The sequence below is a fragment of the Hordeum vulgare genome, chromosome 3H (assembly GCF_904849725.1).
Source record: "Hordeum vulgare subsp. vulgare chromosome 3H, MorexV3_pseudomolecules_assembly, whole genome shotgun sequence".
Taxonomy (NCBI): domain Eukaryota; kingdom Viridiplantae; phylum Streptophyta; class Magnoliopsida; order Poales; family Poaceae; genus Hordeum; species Hordeum vulgare.
In genome coordinates, this window is record NC_058520.1 from 37,106,758 (window position 1) to 37,117,422 (window position 10,665).

Below are 10,665 nucleotides of genomic sequence, written 5' to 3' on the forward strand. Positions count from 1 at the left end.
CTCTAAGCTCCATTGTTGCTCCACAAGCTCAAAAGTGCCCGATCTCTCTCCCTAGCCAATCAAACTTGTTGATTCTTTAGGGATTGGTTGAGAAGGCCTAGATCCACACTTCCACCAAGAGAAAAGTTGATTCCCCCACCAATCCCTTGCGGATCTTGTTACTCTTGGGTGTTTGAGCATCCTAGACGGTTGAGGTCACCTCGAAGCCATATTCCATTGTGGTGAAGCTTCGTGGTTTTGTTGGGAGCCTCCAAGCTTTGTGTGGAGTTGCCCCAACCTTGTTTGTAAAGGTTCGATCGCCGCCTTCAAGGGCACCTATAGTGGAATCACGGTACCTTGCATCGTTCGAGGGCGTGAGGAGAATACGGTGGTCTTAGTGGCTTTTTGGGGAGCATTGTGCCTCCACACCGCTCCAACGGAGACGTACTTCCTGTCAAAGGGAAGGAACTTCGGTAACACATCCTTGTCTCCATCGGTTCCACTTGTGGTTATTTCTATCCTTTACTTTGTATTTGCTTTTGCTTGTGACTTTATCTTAGTTGTCTTAATAGCTCTCGTTGTTAGATTCTATCGGGTTCACCTCATTTTCATATTATTCGTGAACCCACATAGTGTTTACCTTAACTTGCTAAGATTAATTGAAAAGTGGTCGTTGTCTATTCACCCCCCCCTCTAGCCAACCATATCGATCCTTTCAAAAGAGCACGTCAAGTTGTTGCGATAGCACAAACAAGACTGTAAGAAAGACAAGAAGCTGAGAGTACCCGCTGATGGGTCGCTGTGGAGAAAAATCGAGAGAAAGTGGTCAGAGTTTGCAGATGACGCAAGGAACTGTTTGTATGGTGGAAGTGCAGATGACATTAATCCGTTTGGGGAGCAGGGCAGCAATCATAACACCTGGCATGTGACTCTATGTATCTATAACCTTCCTCCTTGGTTGTGCATGAAGCGAAAATTCATTATGATGTCAGTGCTCATCCAAGTCCCTAAGCAACTCGATATTGACATTGATGTGTACCTAAGGCCATTAGTTGAACAACATAAAACTATCTGGAACATCTAAAACATACATTGAAACTAACATAAAAATATATAAAACATTTAAATGCAACAACAAATGCGAGAAAAATGGCAACTAAGGTAACAATTGATCCAACAACATAATGATATCAAGTCTCTTTATCAATGTCATATTTTCTAATCTTTCTAATCTTCAAGCGCATTGCATCCATCTGGATCTTGTGTAGATCGACGACATCGGCAACATGCAACTCCAATTTCATCTTCTCTTCTTTTATTCTTTTCCATTTTTCTTTCAAATAATTGTTTTCTTTTTCAACTAAATTTAACCTCTCGACAAGAGGGTCAGTTTGAATTTTCGGTTCACATACCTCCTACATAAAAATATCTATGTCAAGTTGGTCGGTAGAATTTTCATAAACACTAAATGAAATAAATAGTTCTGAATCATAGGCCGAAGGAGCGCCGACGGGGGAGCATATCAAAACCATGCCACTACATAATAAGAAACAATAATACAAGTAAGAAAATTATACAAATAACTATATCTAAAACATACAATTAAGACTTTTTTTAAAGAGATAAGATAAGATCAAGACCCACATAGTGTTTACCTTAACTTGCTAAGATTAATTAAAAAGTGGTCGTTGTCTATTCACCCCCCCCCCTCTAGCCAACCATATCGATCCTTTCAATTGGTATCAGAGCCACGTCTCTTTATTAAGGGTTTAACCATCCGAAGAGTATGGAAGGCAGAGAGGAAGTTAACCATGGGCAACCCGAGGACATGGACTTGACTTCGGTCACAAGGGACGACTTGAATACGGCTATGGCAGCCCTCAAGACGTCCTTGACGAGGGAAGTCAAAACCATGCTTAAAGAATTAATTGAGGGTCTTAAAAGTTCACCCGAACCGGCTTTAGTGGTTAAACCCACCATTTTCGATTCGGAGGCCAACTCCTCTAAGGAAGCGGCTAAAGGTATGCAACCGGCTTCACCTCACGAAAAGGATGGGACTGGAACATATGCCTCAGTTACACCCCCCATGGCCTATGGAGGACCCGTTCTCGCACCTCGTCTTAATCTTGTTGGTCCTCCTCCTAAACTTGTGAAAGGTGACTTTGCTAACTGGGTATTTTCTATTAAGTCTCATTTGAATCACAGCTCAACAAATTTGTGGAGAATTATCGAGCAAGGATATTATCCCCATGACCCAAGCAACCTCACCCCAAGAGAAGATGCAGACAATCAATATAATCACTCTGCGTTGTTTATTCTCCAGTCTGCTGTGCCACCTGAAGACCTTCCCCACTTACGTCCCTTCACATTGGCCAAGGATTGTTGGGAGCATATTATGGTGCTGTACAAGGGAAGCTCAAGTATTCAACGATCCAACTATGAAGTGATACTTGATAATGCCGATGAGTTTGTGATGAAGGAAGACGAGGAACCTCGTGATCTCTATCGGAGGGTGACCGCTATTGCTGTGGCACTAAAGGATCATGGGAGTAAGGATGTGGATGATACATGGGTCAAGCGCAAGTTTCTCAAAGCCATCATGCCATTCAATAAAGCCATGTCATCTGTCATTCGTCAGCGGCCAGACTTCCACTCCTTGTCTTCCAGTGAAGTGTTGGATGAGTTCATTGCAATGTCAATCATGAACGAAACAGCCGACAATGCACTTGCTCGTGTCCAATCAAAAACCACTTCACCCAACCTTGCGTTGAAAGCAAGAGCAATGCTTGAAGAAGAAGAAGAAGAAGAAGATGAAGAAGAGGAGAGCTGCCCGGAAGACACAAAGTATGCCTATCATGAGCACATGGCTCTTGCATCAAGGCATATCCTGGGGAAATAAAAGGAACTCAAGACCCACCTTCAACAAGAACAACTCAAGTGGATTCAAACCCAAACAACGAGTAAGGACATGTTATAACTATGGCAACGTGAGTCACTTCGTGGCAGAATGTCCCTATGAGAAGAGGGAAGACAACGGAGGCAAGCTCATTCGCAAAGACAAAACCAAATCATTTCCAATCAAGAACAACTTTGTGAAGAAACCTCACCCAAAAGGAATGGTGGCCCTGGAGGAGTATCCTTCTGATGATGATGATACAGTGGCAACGGCAACTGTTGCTATTGCCACTACCTCTTCCCAGAAGGTGTCTCTCTTCAACGCCCCCAACGAGAACCACATCACCAAGTGCCTCATGGCAAAAGGTACCAATCAGGTAACTCCCATCATTAAGACCAACATTGCTTCTGTTCCTTCATTGTTAAATTGTGTAGAAGATAGTGATGTTGGAGAACTTAATGAGCATGATCTTGATAAGTTTCTATGCACTATTAAGGGAGAACCCAAGAAGCATTTTGTTGCTCTCTTGGAACAACTGGGTGAGGCCACTGACCTCATTGAGTCTCATGAGGAGACCATCTCCGAGCTTCATGGACATAGCCGTGACTATGCCGATGAAATTGCCGAATTATCTAGTGCTCTAGAAGAAGAGCGCACTCTTCGTTTGGCTCTTGAGGAGTCATATAACGATGACTGCGCTAAAATGCAAAAGAAACTAGATCATGATGTTGTTCTTACTCGCATGCTTAAATCTGAAAAGTATGCTCTTGAGGTTGGCCGTGACAGACTCAAAGAAGAGTTTGACATACTTGACAAAGCCCACAAAGCCTTGAAAGGTGTTCATTTCTCTCTGAAAGAGTCTCATGATCAACTCCAAGCAAAGCTTACCAAGGAGATCTCTACTTGTCCTCCCTTTGTGTTAATTGATAATACTTGTGCAACTAACCCCTGTTGTGAGCATGTTCATCTTGTGGAGGAAAATGCCAAGTTAAAGGAGAAACTTGAGAAGGGCCTTGTGGCATGCAGACAAGGTGAGAAGAGTCTGAACGATCTCTTGAGCACTCAAAAGGGTGTTGTAGGAAAGGAAGGACTTGGACTTACCTCCAAGTCAAAAGGTAAAAGGAAGAACAAGAACAAACGATCTCTCACCCTCATGGACATCTTTATCAAAGAGGGTGAGGGGACTCAGAAGGTGAACAGGAACAAGGTGGACTATGGGAACCCCAAGAAGGGCAAAACCGCTCCTACTAACACAGCCGGCAAACTCAATTCCTCTTATGTGTTATGTTGTGCTAGTGATGGGCATGTTTATGCCAGATTTGTTGGTTCCTACGATGAAGATATTGAATGGGCTATCTGGGTTCCTAAGACCCTCGTCTCTAACATGAAAGGACCCATTAAAAAATGGGTACCTAAAACCAAGCCTTGATCTATTGCAGGAGTTTGCTTCCGGTGCGGTGTCATGGTTGCTCGATAGTGGAGCAACAAATCATATGACCGGAAGCAAGGACTTAGTGGTGGATGTGCATCCTTCTCCATCTATGCCCACCCATGTCCAATTCGCCGATGCATCCTCGTCAAAGGTATTGGGATTTGGTAAGGTGGTCGTCTCTCAAGATTTGTCTATTGAGAAGGGCATGCTTGTTGAGTCTCTTGCCTACAATTTACTTTCCGTTCGTCAACTTGCAATCATGGGTTTTTCCACATTCTTTAATATTGACACTGTGGTCCTCCTAAGGAGCAAGACTCTTAAAGTAGCCTATGTTGGACATGTCGAAAATGGTCTCTATGTGGTGAACTTCTCAAAGCGACCCACTAAGACTGCGACATGTTTAATGGCTAAAGTTGACGTGGGCTGGCTTTGGCATCGCCGTTTAGCTCATGTCAATATGAGATCTTTGCAAAGTCTTCTGACAGGGGACCATGTTCATGGACTAACAAATATGAGCTTTGCTAAAGATCGTGTTTGCAGTGCTTGCATTGTAGGAAAGATTCATGAAACTGCTCATCGTCCAATGACTCTTATCTACACTAAGAGGCCATTGGAACTTCTCCATATGGATCTGTTTGGTCCTCCAACATTTGATAGTCTTGGAGGCAGAAAGTATTTCTTAGTGATTGTTGACGACTACTCAAGATATACCTGGGTATATTTCTTCAAAAGGAAGAGTGAAACTCAACAAACGGTCATCAACTTTGCTAATGAAGCGCAACGTCAACATGAAGCAAAGATCTTGATGATTAGGAGTGACAACGGCACCGAGTTCAAGAACTACACCCTAGATGAGTTTCTAGGTGATGAGGGAATAAAGCACCAATATTCTGCACCATATACCCCTCAGCAAAACGGCGTGGCAGAAAGTAAGAATCGGACCTTGATAGATGCTGCAAGAACAATGATGGCAGAATTCAAATCTCCATACAACTTCTGGGCAGAGGCCATCAACACAGCATGTCATGCGTCCAATCGGCTCTACATCCACAAAGGCTTGAACAAGACTCCGTATGAGATTCTAACTGGAAACAAACCCAATCTCAAGTACTTCCGGGTATTCGGTTGTAAGTGTTTCATTCTTAAAAAGGGAGCTCGGTTAGCTAAATTTGATTCTAGAGCACATGAGGGTATCTTTGTTGGTTATGCTACAAACTCTCATGCTTACCGTGTCCTCAACAAGTCCACCGGACTAATTGAGGAGACGTGTAACGTAGAGTTTGACGAAAATAATGGCTCCCAAGTGGAGCAAAGTGGTCTTTGTGGTATAGGTGATGAAATTCCTCCCGAAGCCATAAGAAGAATGGGGATTGGTCAAATACTCCCCATTGAGGAACTCCTTGTGGCCGAAGGAGAAGGACAATGCTCTACTCAAGTGGAGCCATCACCCCCACAAGCCCCACACGCTTTCGATGAACAAAGAGAAGACTCTCAACAAGTTGATCAAGCTCTCGGTCAAGATCAATTGCCTAACAATGGTGATATGCCCCATGATATTCAAGCACTACTCCAAGACCTTGAACCAGCACGAGATCAAGATCAAGAGCAACCACTAATACAAGATCAAACTAGTGAACCTGCTCAAGTCGAAGGACAAGATGATTAGGAGACTGTCTCACAATTCCCGTCTGGAGCTCCAACAACCAGCTCAAGACGCAAGGGCAAACAAACAAAACAAGTCGACGCTCCTCCGTTATCTAATGAAGAACTCTTGGAGCGTCGAGCAGCCAAGAATGCGAACAAGCTGAGAGCCAAGTCACATCTTATGAAGAATGTTCTTGGCAGTTTAAAAAGGGGAGTATCTACTCGTCAACAGCTTTGGAATTATTGTGAGCATCACGCGTTTGTCTCGTATTGTGAACCTCAACAGGTACAGGAAGCGCTCGATGATGAGGATTGGCTTATGGCCATGCACGAAGAACTTAACAACTTCGAGCGCAACCAAGTCTGGGATTTAGTGCCTCGACCAACGAAGGAACATAATGTCATTGGGACCAAATGGATATTTAAGAACAAGCAAGATGCAAATGGAATTGTGATTCGAAACAAGGCAAGATTGGTGGCTCAAGGCTACTCCCAAGTCGAGGGTATCGACTACGGTGAAACCTTTGCCCCTGTTGCTCGTCTAGAATCTATTCGCATGTTACTTGCATTTGCTTCTCATCATAACTTCAAATTACAGCAAATGGATGTGAAAAGTGCATTTCTTAATGGTCCTTTGAATGAGTTGGTATATGTCAAACAACCCCCGAGATTCGAACATCCCAAGCTCCCCAATCATGTGTACAAACTCAATAAGGCACTCTATGGCCTTAAACAAGCCCCACGCGCGTGGTATGAGTACCTTACTGAGTTGTTACAAGATCGTGGGTTTGAAATTGGGAAGATTGATCCCACTCTTTTTACTAAGAGGGTTAAAGGGGATTTGTTCATATGCCAACTATATGTTGATGATATTATCTTTGGCTCTCCTAACATTTCATTCAATGAAGAATTTATTGCACTAATGACTAAGAAGTTTGAGATGTCCATGATGGGAGAGTTGAAGTTTTTCCTTGGGTTCGAGATTAAACAAGGTCTAGAAGGGACATTCATCAAACAAGCCAAGTACACTCAAGACATGCTCAAGCGGTTCGAGCTCGAAGATGTCAAACCGGTCAAGTTTCCCATGCCAACCAGATGCAAGCTTGACAGTGATCCCAATGGTAAAGCAGTGGATCAAAAGGTATACCGCTCCATGATTGGATCCCTCCTTTACCTCTGTGCATCTAGACCGGATATTATGTTGAGTGTAGGGATATGTGCACGGTTTCAATCCGCACCAAAAGAAAATCATTACATAGCTGTCAAACGAATCTTTCGATATTTGGCTCATACCCCAAACTTTGGCCTCTGGTATCCCAAAGGAGCAAACTTCAATCTAGTTGGCTATTCTGACTCAGATTGGGCTGGAGATTGTGTGGAGACGAAGTCAACGTCTGGAGGATGCCAATTCCTTGGTCGCTCGTTGGTAAGTTGGTCTTCAAAGAAGCAGAACTGTGTCTCCTTATCATCCACCGAAGCTGAGTATGTGGCAGCTGCAAGTTGTTGTGCACAATTGCTATGGATGAGGCAAACTTTAAAGGATTATGGTGTCACTTGTGACAAAGTGCCTCTTCTATGTGACAATCAAAGCGCCATCAAGATTTCCCTCAACCCAGTGCAACATAGCAAAACCAAACATATTGATATTCGTCATCACTTCATCCGTGAACATATCAAGCTAGGTGATATTGAGGTTCACTTCATCCACACTGAAGAGCAACTTGCAGATATTTTCACCAAGCCACTAGATGAAGCAAGGTTCCGGGAGTTAAGGCATGAGCTAAATATCATTGATTCAAGTAATGTGGATTGAAACTAGGCATGTTGCACCTCACTTTACATTTCATCGTGGTCTAGATGTAGGCATGGACATAGGGGGAGTGTTGTTCTCTCAATGAACTCTCCCTCCCCCCATTATGCGTAAATCAATCTAGTCTTTCACTTTAGCCAATGTCAAATGGCACTTGTGCTTCAAAACAAGCATTGGTCATGAACCCAAGGATAATTCTTCGCGGTGTCATACCATTGTCTCAAACATAGGTGGCCTCGGCCACCGCCCCTCCGTCCTCTCGTACGTATAAAGGAGAGGATATACAATGACGAGTCAGTACATTTTCTTGGATGCCATCTCTTTTTACTCACTTGTCATGTGCCCAAGTTTCCCCTTTTTCCTTAGCCGTGTTGAAACATGTACAGTGGTACTACCGCCAGGGTAGCGGTACTACCGCCAGGACCCCAGCGGTACTACTGCCAGGGGTAGCGATACTACCGCCAGGACCCCGGCGGTACTACCGCCAGGATTCAAAGTCTAACACGACCGGCTAGAATATTTCTAGGGTTTCAAGGGGGAGCGGTACTACCGCCAGGGGGAGCGGTACTACCACTGTACCCCAGTGGTACTACCGCCAGGTCAGCGGTACTACCGCTTGGGCCACAGCGGTACTACCGCTGGCCCGTACCCCTTGGGCTATATAAAGGGAGGGGGGCGATTTTCTCATCTGTTTCTTCTTCCTCGCGGCTCCTCCCTCCCCTAGCCCGAAACCCCCCTGCTTGGATCTCACTTCGTGGAGCTCCTTCTCCCCGTTGGTGTAGAAGGGTTGCTTCATCTCTTCTTCCTCCTCTAAAACCATGAATCCCGGTAAAAAGTCTCCTCCCTTCTTCTATTTTGTTGTTGTTCGTGTTCTAGGGTTAGGAGCATTGGGGATTGGATTCATATTTTTGATCCTATGGCTAGTTCTTGGATGGCATTAAGGAAATATTTGAGGGGAGTATAGGTGCGATGATTTGTTGTTGAATTTGCTGCCATGTCCTAGGATTTACTCGTCTTAGATCGAACACTTGAACTTTTGGATTAGATCTAAAACGTGATATCTCTTGCCTAGGCATGTATGTATCTCTTGTTGCTAAGTGTTCCTCATGACAGTAGGGCTGGGGTGTACGTCTTAGTGTTCATATTCAGCCCATGCCCTCGAAAACGAGTCTTATATGTCAGATCTGAAAGTCAAACCCCCAGCGGTACTACCGCCAGGGGGTAGCGGTACTACCGCTAGGACCCCAGCGGTACTACCGCCAGGGGTAGCGGTACTACCGCTATGACCCCCAGCGGTACTACCGCCAGGGCTAGCGGTACTACCGCCAGGCCCCAGCGGTACTACCGCCAGGGGTGGCGGTACTACCGCCGTGAGCGTTCACTATGTACTTTTTCTGCTTATTTTTGCTTAGCAATGCGTGTTTACTTGTTTTGCGTTCTCAAGTTTCATTGCCTTGACTTCTCTTGTCGCCTCTTTTTCGCTATGTGGTCTGTGTCACAGGTAGCTCTGCTCGCCGTTCGAACCCCCCATGGGACACGGCGTCCAAACAGTTTTGCAACACAAAGGCGCCTGAGGGGTCTGCCACGTCTGGTCTGCCTCCCAAGAAGAAGACCTTCAAGAAGGTCGCTCACAAGGACAAGAGGGTCAATATCCGTACAATGTCCCCCAAGGACTTTCTGCAATTTCGCACCAAGAACCTCTATCTCAAGGAGAGGGAAGTGATCGATGGTGTTGAAAATGTCTGGGCAAGGGACCAGTGCAGGATCTATCGGGATGTTGTTGCTCACTTCAAGAAGAACTATGTCTCTGTTCAGTGGATTGATCTGGCACATCTTCAGCGGAACATGGACTACTTTGGTGATGCCCTCTCTCTGGTTGACAAACTGGGCATCAAAGACATCATCACCTTCAAGACGGACTTTGATCCCACTGCAGTTGCTCAGTTTTATGTCACAGTCCATTTCTCTCCAGATGCACAGCGTTCCATGATATGGATGACTGGGTCACAGAAGATGACCGGTTCCTGGACTGAGTTCATGCAGTTCCTTCACATTGACTTTCAGGGTGCTGACACTCCTCTTGGGCTGCGTCCTCATGCTCCAGCCCCCACCGATAGGGCCTCCGCAAAGGACAGACTGCAGTCACTGTATCTGGGGAAGGGGGTGCTTCCCAAGCACCTGGACATCATGCACCGGATCTTTTGCAACACCCTCTTCCCTCGGAGTGGTAACTTCGATGAGGTCCATGGCTACTTGGCTGAGATGCTGTTACTTTTTGAGGAGGCTATGTCTCAGGAGTCTGCTCTGCTGGATATTTCAGATGTGATGTTCACAGAGCTCTGGAACTGCATCATCAATCGTAAGGTTCCTATCTACGGGCCTTACCTGTTCGCATACATTAGCCATAAGTGGCAACAGGGTTTTCCGGATGAGCTGCTCTACGCACAGTCTGATTACATTGTGCATGACCCAATCAGGCTTCGTGTCAAGGACAAGTGGGCCAACCCATCTTCATCCTCTCAGCACATGGATACTGATAGAGAGACCGCTACTGACAGAGGAACTGCCTCTCAGTCCCGCTCGTCTGCCATGCCATCTTGGGCTATCAAACTGCAGGACAAGATGAAGACACTTTTCTGTATGCAGGCCAAGGGTCAGTACCAGACACACGTGGCTCAGAAGCAGAGCCACCAAAGGCATAAGTGTGTTCTCAGGACCTTGGATGTGGACATCTCCAGCGGCTCAGAGGACGACATCACTCCTGAGGCCACTTGGATGCAGGCTCAGGGGTACCAGTGGTCTGGCGATGAGGCGGAAGAGGAGGAGCAGACCGACCAGGAGGGGACAGACGAGTCTGGTGATCCTCAAGACGAGGAGTAGTTACCTGTGGCATTAGGTGTGCCC